The 15,709-nt window shown below is 45.1% G+C and overlaps 1 long non-coding RNA gene across 1 annotated transcript; it reads left to right on the top strand.

The window, feature by feature from the left end:
- The first annotated feature begins 2,202 nt into the window (after positions 1-2,202).
- LOC111093232 lies at positions 2,203-10,060 on the top strand. The gene is made up of 4 exons (XR_005380853.1): positions 2,203-2,391; positions 5,660-5,813; positions 6,955-8,267; positions 9,924-10,060. It is a non-coding gene; the product is annotated as an uncharacterized LOC111093232 (long non-coding RNA).
- The last annotated feature ends 5,649 nt before the right edge of the window (positions 10,061-15,709 follow it).

The following is a 15,709-nucleotide window of genomic DNA, read 5'->3' as shown; positions in this document are numbered from 1 at the left end:
GGATCAACACTGCTTAGGCCCTTCTCTCCGCAACACCCTGGGTGGTCCTGCAGGCCTCCCCGCCAGCCTCGGTTTCCTCATCTGTCAAGGGGCAGGGGGACTAGCTAACCTGCAAGGTCATCCCGGGTCTGCCCAGCTGCGTGCTGTGCTGCAGGGGTGCAGGGCTGCTGGGGGGACTGCTGCCCAGCGCCGCCGCGCCCTCCCGGGGTCGGCCCGGGCCCAGAGTCTGGGGTTTCTCATGGACTGCCCGGGCTGGGAGACGCGACAGGAACTCTGCGGCCCGAGAGTAAAGAAAAGCCCTGTTTATTGGTTTGCAGTAAACTGGCCAACCGGTATTTTAAAAAGGAAGTGAATCGTGGGCTGGGGGTTTCAATTCAGGGAAATATTTGAAGAACTCAGTGTTTGCTCTGAGAGGTCATTAAATAGGTTTTGTTCCCACACCCTCTGGAAAAATGATGCTTCATTAAAATGGCAACACGAGGTGTCACGAACCGGTGAAATCGGGCACCCTGAAAAGACACATTCACTCGATGCCACTTAAAATGTAAAAGGAGTGGAAAGAAAACAAATGGACATTTTCTGGAGGCAGCTGAGCGACACAAAACACAGGCATCTTTGTCTCCTCCTTGAAAACTTCCACAATGCGTTCCCCTTTCTTCCTCCTGACTAATCTGGACTTCTGAGAGGTGTTGAGTTTCGGCCAAAGTCCGCGCTGCCTCCATCAAAGGCGGCCGAGGCCGGGTAGGCCGCTCGCACCTACCGAGCCGGCCCCGCCCCCGCCGCCCTGGCCCCGCCCCCCGCCGCCCCGGCCCCGCCCCGGCCCCGCCCCGGCCCCGCCCCTCGCCGCAGGTCATCCCCAGAACCAGTTCACAGACCGGATTTGCAGGAGCATCAATCGCGGGCGTGAAGGGCCGCGGGCGTGGGCGCCGCGGGGGAGCCTGCCGTGGCCGCTCCGACCGTCTCTGCGCGCTCCGCCCCGGGCTCCCCAGGCTCAGACCGAGCAGATCCACAGATTCACAGTCGCAGGCAGGCTAAGCCGCTGCCGCGGGTGTAGCGCGATCCTTCTCCTTTGGTTCCGGTCCGGGCCTGGCTCGGCTCGGGGTTTCCTTCTTCCCAGTGGGGGTTCCGCGCTGTCCGGAGGCTTGGTGTGTTCCACAAGTGGCGCGGGGGAGACTGGGGTTCTGCTTGCGTCCCTACTGCTATAAAGGGCCGACTTCCGGAGCATCCCTCTACCTGGAATTCCAGGGTGATGGTTCAGAATTGTGAGCTGATAATGAATGAGGATAAAAAAACACTTTGAAAATACAAAATAATACAAACACGAAATATTGTTTGCTCTTAACTAATAAGCTTTCCTATTAGTTAGGAAAGTTCCTATTAGGCCTGTCTGATCCCCTGTTCTCTCCTGTCCAGGTTTGGGAGCTTCATGGGTGTCCCTGCCCCACGAGGCCTCTTCGCCTGCCCCCCGCCCCCAAGCTGGTCCCTGCTCCCTGATGCTGTGGAAAGGGCCAGGGCCTGGGAAATGGTCGGTCCTGATGCCTGTGTGTTGCATGGTGATACTGGCGCGGGCCCTCACCCCTGCCTATTACCCGGGAGCAGCCTCGACAGCATCGCGGAGCCCCACACCCAGCAAGGCACAGGACAGAAGGCCGGGGTAGAACCTTCCTCAGGGCAAGGCCTGCTGCCAGGGGCTCTGGGCCGCTGCTCTGGGGGCACTTCCACATCCTGCAGCGCTGAGAGGTTTTCCTGGGGGGAAGGGCGGGGACTTTGGGACGGGAGAAAACCCACTGCGAAGCCTAGTGCAGTCTAAAGCAGAATCAGGTCTATGCTGTCCCCTGGTGGTCATGTGTTGTTGTACGACAGTCGGCTCCTGGAGTCCCTGTAAAATCACAATTAGAATATCGAACTCTTTTTTTCTGGACGACAGATTCTTTTTAAAATTTGTGAAAAAGTTCTGTGTACAGAACTACAGAAAATCTACCATTTTTTCTTTGAAGATCTACTATTTTAACCATCTTAAAATATGTAGTTCTGGGACAATAAACGCATCCACGTTGGCAATTTAATGTTAAATTGTTAAGACCAAGGTTATGTCATATCCTGTGGGTTTTTGTTTTTTAATTGAGGTATAATTGATATATAACATTCTATTAGTTTCAAGGGTATACAGTTACTCTTGTGTCTGGTATTATACAGTATGGAAGTCTAGAGCTGTGAAGAATCCATGAAGATACATCTAGAACAATGAAAGCATAGATCTCAATCTTCTTGTGGGAACGAAGGCAAAGTTCTCCTCCGGGAGCCATTCGGTCTTTATCTGGTAATGAGCATGAACTGGCGGACATTGTCAGAACAAAAACAAATCTGGTGGATTTAAATTGGCTCTCACAGGTAAGAATTGCAATTATATTATTTCATCGATTTTGACTTTTACCAAGTTTGTTTTAGAGTCCCATCTCATTTTGGGGGGAAGAGAACAATATGATTTTGACAGGGAAACAGAGACAGGAGCCTAAATCCTGAGCAGAGTCCTTAGCAGATTGAGGATTACAGGTTTCTGGGTCCTAAATCAGAAGTCGAGTGGGTCAGGGATTCGGGGGGTAGACCTGGAGAGCTTTAGTTTTGGATTAGCGGTTTCACACCCTCTTTTTCCTCATCCCTGTCACAGCACACTAGGAATGCTTCTAGTCAGCTGCGTATGCTACGTGAGGCATTTCAAATATGTTTCTGGGAGTTGTCAGTGCTGTTCTCTATGAGGCCTGAAGGCAAAATTCAATGTTTGTAGTAAATAAAGTACTAAAATTATATCAGCTATTAAGAGGATGGATTATTTCCAAGTTGCTTAGCCATATTGGCTGAATGTTGAGTTCAGCAATGGTGCCAACATATTATGCACAAGAGTTTTTATATTCCTGGGCACTGAGAACCACACTGAACATGGTGATACGGAATCTGCTGAGCAGGATGTCAAGGTATGGTCAGCAGGGTTCAAGAAGGAGTTTATGGATATGTAAGAGCAGGTTCTGGAAACTTTGCTAGGATGGAACCTTCACCTGACTCGTTCCCAAAAACTGATGCAGGTGAACAGGTACCATCAGAAGCCAGACTCATGTTTTACAAACAGTGGACTCCAAGGAATATTTGTTTCTAGAATTTAAGGCACCTCTCTATGGATTTTCTCTTCCTCTCCTTTTCAGTCTCTATCATGGACTGAGTTTTGTCCCTCCAAAAGTTAGATAGTGAAGTCCTAACCCCCAGGACCAGAAACTATGACTGTATTTGGAGATGAGGACTCAAGAGAGCTATTTAAGTTAAAATGAGGTCACTAGGATGGGCCCTATTCTGATATAACCGGTGTCCTTATAAGAGGAGGAAGTGAGGACACAGATATGCACAGAGGAAAGACCATGTGAGAACACAGGGAGAAGACAGCCATCGGCAAGGCAAGGCGAGAGACTTCAGAAGAAACTAAACTTACTAATTGACAACTTTAACTCAGACTTCTAACCTCCATCGCTGTGAGGAAACAGATTCCTATGTAAGCTTCCTGGTCTGTGGTACTTTGTTACAGCAATCCTAGTAGATGAATACCATCTCCTTTTGTATTTAAAGAACATGACTGGGTGGCCCATATGCGCTCAGTATCAACACCAACCAATGAAAGTCATCAAAGGCTATTCTGCAAGGAGCTAAAAAAACCCCATAAACCCAGGAAAGTGACTTGTGACATAACCTCTGCTTTGAATGTCTTTTACTAGACAAGATACATTAGCACACTTTCTGGAGAAAAGCCCAAATACATGCCCAAGATATGTACACCAGGGTAATGATTGAATATAAATCTTCCTCCCTCCCCTGGCTCTACGGTGTCCTATGGAAGGAATCCAAATAGTATGAAAAATGTCATCAAGTTTAGATGCATCATACCAGCCAAGCTTATGGAGCCAAGCTGCGAAGTTACGATTGTTATAAGAAAAATGTATTCACTTAATGATACCTCTACTTTTTCCTAAGCACTTCTGAAATATCTGGTGTTTAACTTATAGATTACATTATTTGATGAAACTACAAAAGATTTAGTAAGAAGAGGGACCCAAGCACTGAGGATTTAGGATCCAGCTAAGGCAGATACGGTGCAGGGCATCATTGGTGGTGGCGATGTGGGTGACACTGGCAACCAGCTAACCTTTACGGAGCATCTCCTGTGGCACAGGCACTAAATTAGTGCTTGGCAGCAGCCTCACAGGAGCACTGGCAGGTCAGACGTGGTGTAAGGTAACAGTTCAGTTTTGGTCAAGGCTGCTACTCAGTTGTATGAAAGTGAGCAAATGACATGACACTCTGTGACTGTCTTCTCCTTTGTAAAAGGTTGTCGTTAATACACTTGAAGTGCTTGATATAGTGCCTGGCACATATAAAGGTTTCAGTACATGTATAGGCTGCTGGTATTTTTCTAAACATCCTAATAAGAGGAAATGAAGCAATTTGCTCAAGACCTTGGGGACCATTGCAAAGCAGGCATCCAGGTGGGCACGTCAGGTCCCTGCATCACTTGGGCTCTCCAGAAGGTCATACTGCCCTTTGCAGATTCTTGGGACCTTATTCCTGCTGAGACATGAGAGAATGATTTTAAGCTGGGTGACACATGCTCCCTTACCCCTAAAAACTTCATTATGTGTTACCTAAAAACAAGGGCGTTCTCTTTCAGAACCACAGTAAAATGATCAAAATCAGGAAATTAACATTGGGATGCTAATATCCAACCTCTGGGACTTATTCACACTTTGGCAATTGTTTCACTTACATACAGGAAAACAAAGATCAAAGAATTGTTTTCCGGGTTGGGATCCAATCTGGGGTTTCAGATGCCATTTAGTTGGATGCTTTTTTTTGTCTTTCTTCATCTGGAACAATTCCTCAGGCTTTTTTTTTTTTTGGCTTTTCATGACCATGATGACTTTCATGCTTTTAAAGTACAGGTCTTCATTTTGTAGACTGCCTCTCAATTTGAAGACAGATTTATTTTTATTTTTTAACTTTTTAAAAGATTTTACCTGTTTATTTGAGAAAGAGAGCATGAAAGAGCACAAGTGGGAAAGAGGGACAAGCAGGCTCTTTGCCGAGCATAGAGCCCAATGTGGGGCTTGATCCCAGGACTCTGCGATCATGACCTGAGCTGGAGTAAGATGCTTCATGGATTGAACCATCCAGGGACCCCAGATTTTTTTTTTAATGTGCACTTTCTGGAAACACAGTAAATTTATCCAAAGGTATGAAAGAAAATGGCAGGAATACATGACTTATACTAATAGACACTGATGGTGCTATTTTGAGGTAAGATGGGTCTTCTGATAATACTTAAGTTGAGCTGTATTAGTGGATGTCATGGTTGACCCTGATATGAAAGTTGCTCACTGTTAGTCTGGTAAGCCAGTTGCTTCATATATATGATTATGTTTGATAACACGGTCTCTAATATTCTGTCCAGTTGTAGATTCTTCTAACATGATGGAATTCTGATATGTTATGATGCTCCCCACATGCTCAAGTGTTCCCACAGTGAGGAGCATCCTGGTTAGCATCACTTGTCTCCAACCGTTCAATTCTCTCCTCCCCCTAGCCTTTACAATATTTATTCCATATTTTTTCACATACTCAGGTGTCTTATTTTGACTGTGCATCTCCCATGAAACTCTTCTTTGGATGTAGGACATGCCTCGTGCTAAGATTGCATCCAACACGTTTTCTCCATTGAGGATACTACGAGCTCCTGGAGGGCTTGCTTGGCTCTCCCTGCGTACCATCACGCCCAGGTCGGTGGTTGTGTTTTCTTCTCAAGAAATAATTGCTGTGTACACATACCTGGTAGGAACTGAAGGCCTGCGGAATGGCAATGTTGACAAAAGGCTGGCCTCCATGCCATTATTCCCTGGGTAGCAGTTCTCAGGCACACATTCTTTTACCTTCTTCTTCTTCTTCTTTTTTTTTTTAAAGATTTATTTATTAATTTTGGTGGGGGTGGCAGAGGGAGACTCTCCAAACAGACTTTTTGCTGAGTATGGAGCCTACTGCAGAGCTCGATCCCACAACCCTGAGATCACGACCTGAGCTAAAACCAAGAGTTGGTTGCTTAATAGATTGCACCACCCAGGTGCCCCACTCAGGCACACTTTCTACACATTATTTCCAAGGGCTTCCTTTGCTCCATGTTTGTTTTGGGGGGTAGGAGAAAGGCGATGCACCAGGTCCACTGGGATGGTAGACTTTGGAGGTGTCTCTGAGAGAATAAGGATGCTTAAGAAATGAGAAATTTTGCTAACAATTACAGAGCAAAGGCGCAGAGTTTTTATTTGAAATGGCAGAGACCTGGCCGGTTACTAGGAAGGTGAGAAGGAATGGAGTCCAGATAAAACTCCAACACCAGAAATTGGAGTTCCACACAGCCCTCTGTGTGTGATAGTTATGGGATGGATGGAAATAGAACAGTTTGCACTTTACACGTAACTTTCAAATACCCACCCATCCAGGCATCTACCCATTAGTTGTCTATTCAGCATGTCCCGGCTCCCATTCTCGGCCCTTCGAATACCAAGGGAGAAGGAGGAAAGGCTCAGTCCGTTCAGCGGGCCAAGGTAATTACAATGTGGTGCGCTTGACTTCAAAATACATAAATAATTTCAGAGTCGAAACTGTAATGTAATGAATGCAGGGACCATTTTCCCCTTTCAGGCTGGCGACCTCCCGGGATGGCTTCCATCCCCTGGCAAGGATGCCGTTGAGGGCCTCGGCGGGCACACAGAGTCACCTGTGTGTTGGAAGGCCTCCGTGGGCTGTGGGAATGGCACTCTTGGATTTCCTGACTTTTGTGCATTGATGGTTTCACTCACAGAGTCGCATTAACCCAGTTTCCCAGACTGAATGAAACCATTGGCAACTTTCTGATTTGTTTTTCAGCCGGAGTCGGAGCTGGTAAAGCAGCCAGGAATTCCCAAGCTTTCCCAGGCGAGGGTGGAGAAACACCAGGACGCCTTTTTCTTCTTCCCCGGTCATCTGCAGCCAAGTGTGCATCGGTCAAAGGCAAACTCTGAATCGGGCTTTGTGCAAGTCTCTGGAAAGATACCCAAGATCGTGTGACAGGGAAAAAGTGACAGTGGTGGTGGTGGCAGTGACATCTGCGGAGCCAGCCCCATCCCTATCTGCCGCAGGATGCGTGTGGGCATGCTTTGTGGGAACAATCCAGCCCGGGTAGAATGGCGCTTTTGACATCAGCTGGGGCCTGGGCTGCCTTACAATGAGGCCTGTTGGTCAAAGGGAGACTGTTTAATGAACTGCGCACCAGAGGCCAGCTCTGGCCATCTGTACCGAGGCTCTTTGGAGCGAGTCTTTACTGTAACTGGCTACATGTGTGAAAGCACATTGCCTTTCACAGAAAAGCGACTGCAACAACAAATTCATATTTCAGGACCGTGAACTTTTGAATGCTCTTTGTGGCGTGTGATGAAAAGCTCGATACAAGCTTGATACTCAGACTTTGTTAAAGCGGGGAAGCCTGAGAAAGTATCTTTCTTTTGGCTCTGGGGTCAACGATGATAATGGCTTTTTCCTTACCCTGGGCAGCGACGACCTGTCGAGGCTAGGAAAACACTTTATGAAAATGGAATTCATTAAAGCCAGTCATAATCAGGGGGGGAAGGCAGGCGATCACGACTGTCACCACTTCGTAGGCGAAGCGTTGATGCTCAGGGGGAACAGTGACTCCTGACCAAGGTCGAAGAGCAGGTGGGAGGTGGCACTGACATGTCACTGTGTCCTCCAGCCTCTGGCAGCGAGGAAGGACACGCAAGGTTTGCACCGACTTTTCCTGGCAGGCTTGTTCTTCCCAGCCGGAATGCAGGTGGCAATGTTGTGATTCCTGGCGTAACCTTCAATGCTTCAATGATAATCTCTGTCGGCGCCAGGCACCTGCGGAGTGTCACCGCGTAACTCCCGGGCTTAAGTGATGCATGCCGAGGTTTTCGTAGCAGCCTCTCATTTATTGGTTGTGTTGGAAAGAAATCTCTAATACCTAACTGGGTACCTCTGGATTTTAACAGCTGTGCTTTATAAGAGATTTGGGAGGGGGATTGTTTTCAAAGTGCCTTTCACAAAGTATCACCTTCGATGGGAGTTTCCATTCTGTTCCAGTAGAATGACTCACAGTGCCCCTATGCTCAGAAAACCAAGCCTGCAGGAACAATCAGACAGCTTCTTACTACTCATTTTAGCAAGTATGCCCCTAAGCCACTTTCTCTTCACCTCCCCTTTACTGGCAATAGCCTTAGCGGAAGGCTTTGATGTCAAATGCTGAGTATCTCGGAAGACGTCTCATGCAGACGAGACCGCATGGCCAGGTGCTGGAGAGTCACAGTTGGATTGGACTCGAAGGTCCCTTCTAGTCTGAGATGGTGTGACTCCGGAGCTAATTGGTCTCAACTCCTCAAATGAAATGATAGTGACTACCGTTTATCGAGCACTTTCTGTGTTGGCTCTATGCTGATGAGACCTTAATATCATTCATTGGATTCCAACAAAACCCTTGTCAATATCATCCACGTGTTATGAACGAAGAATAGGGGTTTAGAGAAGTTAAAAACATGTCTCATGGCACAGATTTAAGAGTTAGCAAGTGACCATCCCCTGAAAATTGATTCCAGATGAGTCTAAATCCATACTCGAAACCCACAACTCAACCAGCATGAAATGTAGACACTTGTGGTTGTCTTCCTCTCAGATCACGTCATGACCTCCAGCTCTCTGGGTGGCTAGTACTGATTCTTTAGTCAGATTCAGTATTGGAGTTTGCCAGGAAGACTTCACACAGGGGCTGACAATGTCCCAGCCCATGAAGCCTCTTCTGGGATTTCCAGACAGCTGGGGGATTCCAGTCCTCTTGCCAATTAGAGATCAACTAATTGTTGAAAGTACAAATGCCCTTGAGAGAAAACACATTAACTCTCACCCATTAGCACTACTGTGTGAATTAGTGTAGTCTAGTAAATGCCCAGAAGGAAGAAACTCAAGGTCCATAGGTCCAGATTAATGACCATGTGAGCACCCCAATGAGGACACTAGATTGGGGAGGAGGCTCTGAGGAAGCATTTCTCAATACCTTGCATGCAACTCCTGTTCAAAGAAGATTCGCTGATATCAATTCATAGTCCTCTTTTCTCCTGGGCTGAAAGCATAACACTTAACTAGATAGAACATTCCAAATTCTGACTGTGTAGGGAGAACATATATCATAATAAACTACAATTTATTCTTAAACTATGTTCTGGGAAGTCAGGTTTAATATGTATACATTTTTTTTTCTCAGAAAAAAGGAAATATCTATATTATACACAGATATCTGTATCCATTTCCTTTCCCTCTCTATCTCCTTATTGTGGAAAACTGTCCCTACAATTCTATCCCAAGAACATCTTATTTCTCATCCAGTCTGTGGCTCATTGTGTTACAAAGTAATGCTTCCTGTCTTTCCAGTGGGGTATAGGTATAACAGCAGTTTCCACTGACTACTTTTAGCTACAAACAGTCTGACGTCAAAAGTCACTTTTCTTCCACAAATGGGTCACCCTCAGACGCTTTATTTAAACAATCTAAACATTCATGCCATAAAGGAGATGTTAGCAATGGCAAACCAGCCTAAAGCCATATGAAGTATGCACATGCCATCTAGCACTCATAGTGAAAAATACAACATTTTAGAATAATTCAGGTTTTCAGTTTGTTTTACCTTTGGAATTAAAATGAACTCAAAAGTAAAACAAAAAAAAAGAAAAAGAAAAAGCCTTCTTAATATGTCAAGGTATTGGGATATAAAGTATATACTAAATATTGCAAGAAAATATACTTTATCTCACTTTTTTTTTTTTTTTTTGGAGAGCTTCTATGCTTGAGGAACCAGACCTCTTCTGTGTGCCACTGATCGAGGCCCCAATTTCCATGAGGACTGAAGCGCCTTTGTTCAGAGCCTCACCTGATGTATCTTTCATCTGGCTGCTGATTCAGATCCTTTAATAAACTGGTAAACATAAATATATATATATGTTTCTATATATGCTTCATCTCCCCACTCAGGGTCCATTAAATGCAGATTTCATCCATGAAGCTAATATTTTCTCAGATTTTATGTGCACTTTTTCAACTTTGATGTTTTCAGAAGCACATTGGGGCTCAGCTGGAAGCTGCCTAATGACACCGTGTGAGGTGGGCGCTTGGCCTGCCTCCTGCTGGCGGTAAGACGGGCGGGGTTCGTGTGGGGTGGCCAAGGTCTGCTGGCAGTGCCTCCTATGTGGCCACAAGACACACCTCTGTAAAAGGATAAGGATGAAATACTTAAAAACTTGAGCCTTTGGCCTCTGCAAATCTTGCAAAATAACAAAGAAATCTGACTCCGATACGTATCTTTCTGACATTTTGTCATTTGAAAGATGTCCTAAAATTTTTAAAGGGAAGTGCAGAGAGGAGACATCTATTCCACTTTTAATATCTGTGAACTATCATGAGGGACCTTTTCTTTCTTTCTTTCTTTCTTTCTTTCTTTCTTTCTTTCTTTCTTTCTTTCTTTCTTTCTTCTTTCTTTCTTTCTTTCTTTCTTTCTTTCTTTCTTTCTTTCTTTCTTTCTTTTCTTTCTTTCTTTCTTTCTTTCTTTCTTTTCTTTCTTCTTTCTTCTTTTCTTTCTTCTGTCTTCCTGTCTTTCTGTCATTCTTGTTTTCCAACAAACAAGGAGAGTAGGGTAGAAAATTATTTGGAAAATATCTTCACCAGTGGAAGTGCCTCATTAAATGGGAGAGCAGGAAAGACTGAGGAAGTAAAGCTGGCTGGGGTTGGAACAGTATACGTTCCCCACACAGGGTCTGGTGTGTTCCAAAATGCACACTGGCTCCTTCAGGGGGGCTCGGGTGGTGGTCAGCTCTTTAGGGAGTACATGAGCTCCGAGGCTAGTACTTAGGGAAGCTCAGCAATTTCAGCTTCTGCTCTGAATCTCTGAAATTTTCAGGAGCTATTGCTCTCCTTATCCTTTATATAATTTGAATCTTGGCTGCTTTCCGGACCACTAATATTGCCTCAACATATAGAAAGGGGAAACTATTAGAGGTGAAATCAATCCATCAATCAAAAATCAAGTTTGAATTTGTATAATAAAACATCTGGTGCAAGAGAGGCTAGCTAAAATAGGATTTGAAGTGCTCATATGTGACATTTAATCACTAGTCTATGTATCTTCAATGCTGATGTTTCAACCAAACATCAGTTCTACATCCTCCAATGCCTGTCAGTTTTCTCATGTTTTTGTCTTATTATCTTATTAAACAGAGTAAGTCTTCCAAAATTCTTTTGGAATTGGCTGGATAAGTAAATCCTAAATTAGTGAAAACATACGCAGATCTTCCTCCACTCACAATGGGGTTCATGTTCTGAAAAACCCATTGAGTTTAAAATGTCATTAAGTTGAAAATGTTTTTAATAAATCTAAGTTCTCAAACATCATAGCTTAGCCTAGCCTACCTCAAACGTGCTCAGAACACCTACAGTAGCCTACAATTGGGCAAAATCACCCAACACAAAGCCTGTTTTATACTAGTGTTGGCTATCTCACATAATATGTTGAATACTCTACTAAAAGTGAAAGCCAGAATGATTGTATGGGCACAGAATGGCTGCTGGTGTATTGCTCGTTAGTTAACACTTGTATTCGTGTGGCTCACTGGGGGCTGCTCCTGCCCAGCACCAGGAGGGAAAACCATCCTGTGTATCACTAGCTCAGGAAATAGTCCAAATTCAATATTCCAAGTATGTTTTCTACTGAATGCATTTCACTTTTACTCCATTATAAGGTCAAAAACTCATAAGTCGAGACCGTGTTTAAGTTTCTGCTTGTAGCTCCGTCGTATCAAACTGAACACACCCTACATTGAACTTGTCTAGCTACCCCCATCTCAGTTCTTTTTTTTTTTTTAAGATTTATTTTTATTTATTTATGATAGACATAGAGAGAGAGAGAGAGGCAGAGGCACAGGCAGAGGGAGAAGCAGGCTCCATGCCGGGAACCCGACACGGGACTCGATCCCGGGACTCCAGGATCGCGCCCTGGGCCAAAGGCAGGCGCGAAACCGCTGAGCCACCCAGGGATCACCCCCATCTCAGTTCTATTCTATTCAGTTCAATTATGATTTCTTTCAGTCTTGTTTTTTTTTTTTTCTTTTTTATTAAAGATTTTATTTATTTATTCATGATAGTCACACAGAGAGAGAGAGAGGCAGAGACACAGGCAGAGGGAGAAGCAGGCTCCATGCAGGGAGCCCGACGTGGGATTCGATCCCGGGTCTCCAGGATCGCGCCCCGGGCCAAAGGCAGGCGCCAAACCGCTGCGCCACCCAGGGATCCCTTCAGTCTTGTTTTTATCAATAGATCCATCATTCTTCTTTTTCACTCCAGCACAATTATCAGGAATGACATTCCTTGTTCATTTAGTTATCTCTTTGTTTTCCTGATTAACAAATATTCATGGAACACTAACCACTAATGAGACACTGGAACCATGCACTGTCTTAGACTCCATTAATACAGCAGTGAACATGGGGTGACTGGGTGGCTCAGTTGGTTAAGTTTCTGCCTTTGGCTCAGATCATGATCCCGGGACCCTGGGATTGAGTCCCACATCAGGCCTGTTGCTCAAGGAGGAGTCTGCTTCCCCCTCTCTCTCTGATTCCTTCCTCCCTGCTAGTGCTCTCTCTTGTTCACTCTCTCTCTTTTAAATAAATAAATAAATAAATAAATAAATAAATAAATAAATAAAAATCTTTAAAAAAATACAGCAGTGAACACAATGGATAAAACACTCTGCCTTCTTGTAGCTTATAGTTTAGGAGGGTAGAAAGTCAACAACCATGATCAATGAATTTTATATTGGGTAGTGATATATCTTCACATAGCCTTCCCCTCTTCTGGACGCCTGTGTCTTTTGTCTTTTATAAGGAAACTTGTTACTGGATTTATTGTCCACCCAGGTAATCCAAGATGATCTCGTTTCAAGATCTATAATTGGATTACATCTGCAAAGATGTAATCTTTGGGGGACCACCACTGAACCCACTAGAGAGGAAAACAAGTAGAGTTGTTTTTTGCATTTTAAATTGGAAGTTATAGAGAAGACATTTCTGAAAAGGCCCCATTTAAATAAAGACCTGGGAGAGGTGAGAGAGGGAATCATGCAGACTTCTGGGAAGGAGAACTCCAGGAAGGGGGGTATGGGAAGCAGGAACCATGCAGACTTCTGGGAAGAACTCCAGGAAGGGGAAAGGCAAGTGTGACACAGCCTTACCTGTGTTTTCAAGGAGCGAAGAAGCCAGGTTGTGCAGAGCATTGCAGGTCCAGGTGATAACTTTAGTTTTTACTCTGAGCACATGGAGAAGCTGATGGAAGGCTTAACGCAGGGAAACCACACAGCTCGACTTCTGTTCTACAGCCTGTTGCTGGCTGCTGTGTGGAGAATAAATAGAAGGAGGAAAGGTAGAGAGAGACGAGATCTGTTCAGACATGATAGGAAGACAGGAACAAATGGTGGCTTGAACCACAGTGGTTGCTGTAGAAGTGGTGAAAGTGGTTGGATTCTGGATGTGTTTTAAGAATATTACTGATGAGATTTGTATATGGATTGATTGAGAGGGTGAGAGGAAAGGAGGAGTCAAGGATGACTTCACATTTTGGCCTGAGCAACTTGAAAAATTGAACTTGACATTTCCTGACATGTGGAAGACTGGGGTGATGGGAGCTTTGTTGTGAGCAAACAAGTGTGGAGGTCCAGTTACTGACCTTGAGATGCCTTTCAGTCATCCAGAGCCAGGTGGTGTATAAGAAGTTGGGATGGGGAGGTCTGGGCTTGAGGTTCAAATCTGGGACCTGGAACATAGAGAAGATACTTAAAGCCACAGGACTGAGTGACATTATGTATGGAAAGGAAAGGGAAGTGGTCCCAGGACTGGTTTCTAGGTCACTCCAACACTTATAGGTCCAGGAAAAGAGAAACCAAAGGAATCTGGGAAAGAGTAGAGGTAAGTGGAAAGGCAGACAACATGAAGCGTGGAAGGCAAGTGAAAAAGGTATTTGATTCTCTGTTTGTTTTCCACCTCCCGGATGTGTCTTCTAACGCTCTTACTTCTTCCTTTTGATCCATTCTTATTACTTTCCTGTTCTTCCAATTCTCACTGTGTTCCTCATTTTGTCACTTCACATTGCAGTATCAAAGGTGAGACTTCTGACTCTCATTTCATCCATTACAGGTAAATTCATCCTTCCCCCTCATTCCTACCTATAGCTGCATGGCGGGGACAGCGGTCCATTTCTAGCAGCTGATGGAGGTGGAGAAGAGCCAAGCAGAGTTCCCAGATGGGTCAGAGTGGAATAAGACGCAAGCTAAGACTGAACAGGAGACCCACTGCTGCCCCTCGGGCTGGCCCAGAAGACCGAGTGAGAGGAAATCCAAGGGGCAGTTGAGTGAGTTTGATGATGCATCTAGTCATCCACTTAGTGTGGAAGGAGAGTGGCTAGAGGCACAAGGATTCTTGAGCAGTGGCAGATGGCTTGGCTGGCCGGTCAGAAGCCTCAGAGAGAAAGCCGGAACTATCCAGGGGCAAATGGGTCTGCGGTAGAAGCAGGTGGGTGGGCACCGGGTTTTGTTTCTCATGGGAGAGCCTACCAGGGAGCATCCACCACACACGAGGTGCTCAACAAGTAGGGAATGGCTCACTTAGCTGAAGTCAACCAGCTTCATCACTGGCCACCAGTCCTGGCCACATGGGCCTGCAGATGGAAGACCTAAGGTGGCAGGACTGGAGGCAATGTGTCGGTCCAGCAGCATGGAGGCCATTCTGCTGTGCTGCTGGGCTGCAAATGTCCAACCAAGGGCAGTGCTGAGCTCTAGTATGTCACCACCTTCCCAATGGCCCTTTGGGGAGGTAGAGTACATTGGACTCTGGCACGTGTCACAGTCCAACTGCTGCACCCACCATGCCCCTCCAATTTTGCTCCCTTCATTCCCTTCTGGGTGTCTTTCCAGAAAGTGCTGTCCAATTAAGGTCCCACTTGCAAGTATTGATGAATCATTCCTGGGGAACCTGGCCTAAGGTTGTAAGTAGACATAGACGGAAGAGGAAGAAGATAAATGAAGAAATATGAACATGTCAGATGTCATCACCGATCGCTATACAGGATGCTTTCCACTTCTCTCTGTGTATCTCGGTCTCTGTGTCTACAGAACACCCAAGTACAGGCAGTTTTTATTTTATTGCACGTCTCTCGAAGCATCCGCTAGGTGGAGAACTTGCATCAGGTTTGCTACTCAGATTGTGCGGGCTCCGCTAGCCAGTCAAGGGAGCCGCATTTATCTATCTATTTATTTATTTATTTAACCATTATTGAAATGAAACGATGGGTTCTAACCGACAATGAAATGCATTTATGGCTCTTCTTAGTAGCCTAAGCTTTCTAGACATTATAGGCCTGAAAACATTATATAGAATTACATTTCTCTTGTGATTGACTGTTACTATGGAATGTTTTTAGTAGAAAAAGATTAACCGCGTGAGTTCAAGGCTAAAATTTCTGCATAATCAGTTTGGTTGAACACTGCCTCTTGATTAGTTTATTATGATTTATTCTAAGCTCT

Source organism: Canis lupus, chromosome 29, assembly GCF_011100685.1.
Source record: "Canis lupus familiaris isolate Mischka breed German Shepherd chromosome 29, alternate assembly UU_Cfam_GSD_1.0, whole genome shotgun sequence".
Taxonomy (NCBI): Eukaryota; Metazoa; Chordata; class Mammalia; order Carnivora; family Canidae; genus Canis; species Canis lupus.
Note: the sequence above shows the minus strand (reverse complement) of the source record. Positions and strands in the feature narration are given on the sequence as shown.